Consider the following 1,176-nt stretch of genomic DNA (forward strand, 5'->3'; position numbering starts at 1 on the left):
GGGGCGCGCTCACCAGGCTCCCGGAGCGTGGAGGTAGCTCCGGCCAGCCGCGCCCCCCACCGCCGTGCCCAACCTCGAGGACCCGGCTCCATCACCTTCCCCAGACCCGGCCGGGAAGGACTGGGAGAAGGAGGATATTTCCAGCCTTGCCTGAACCTCCACTCTCTCTCTTCCCACCAGCAAGAAAATCACTCTTCCCCTTGTGCTCTCAAGACGTCCCCGCCTCCTCCTCCAGGAAGCCTCCTGGGTTCAATATGGGGATCCGAACCCTTGACTTGGCGTTATCAACACCGCGCTCTAACCAGCTGAGCCAACCGGCCAGGCCCCCTTGCCCTATCTTTAGGTCACAGGCAGCTCAGCTTTGGCACTCTCCTTCCCCGACCACATTGCCCTTCCCTTCTGTGTGGGGACTAGTGGCATCACCGCAGAACCCAGGCTCCTGGAGGTGAGGGGAGGGGGAAGTGAGAGCCCCTTACTCAGATTTCATGGCCCATGTGCCCGGGCTCCTGGGACGGTGGGTGAAAGCTCCTTGCTAAGATTTCATGGCCCATGTGGGTTCAGCNAGAAAGCGGGAGCCAAATTCTAGCCACATCCCTGGGTTGGCCCCAGACCTGTGAAGACAGACTGGTTCTCAGTGGGGTCTAGGGAGAGAGAACCAGCCTCACTAAAGGACAGCTGCAGAGAAAGAAAGCTGTGGACCTGCACAGGCCCAACCCAATGTAAACTTGAGCTCTGCTACTTCCCGGCTTGTGTGATGCGGGGGGAGTTATTTAACTCCATCTGTTCATAGTTTGCTCATCTTTAAAACTCAGACCAAACAGGAGATGGGTGCTGCAAGGAGGCAGATTCTAGCTCACTGTGAAGATGGACTCGCTAACCATCTAAGCTGTCCACAGTTGGAAGGGACTGTCTTTGGAGGGAGCGAGCCCCCTGACATTGCCAGCAACCAAGGGAGTGACCACTTCAAGAAGGTGGTTTGGAGGATACTCCATTGTGACTTGCACAATTTGATGAGACGACCCTTAATTCCCTCCTAGTTCGGAGATTTTGGGGGCTGGTTGCCAGCTGGTTTATTCAGGCCCTCAGCTGTGACAGCTCAGTGTTCAGAGTCTGCCCCTCCTCTGAGGCTTGGGAGGAAAACAGTGCCCATCTCGCGGCTGCAACCAGTCCCTTTCC

Source organism: Galeopterus variegatus, unplaced genomic scaffold (genome assembly GCF_000696425.1).
Source record: "Galeopterus variegatus unplaced genomic scaffold, G_variegatus-3.0.2 Scaffold15592, whole genome shotgun sequence".
NCBI classification, from domain to species: domain Eukaryota; kingdom Metazoa; phylum Chordata; class Mammalia; order Dermoptera; family Cynocephalidae; genus Galeopterus; species Galeopterus variegatus.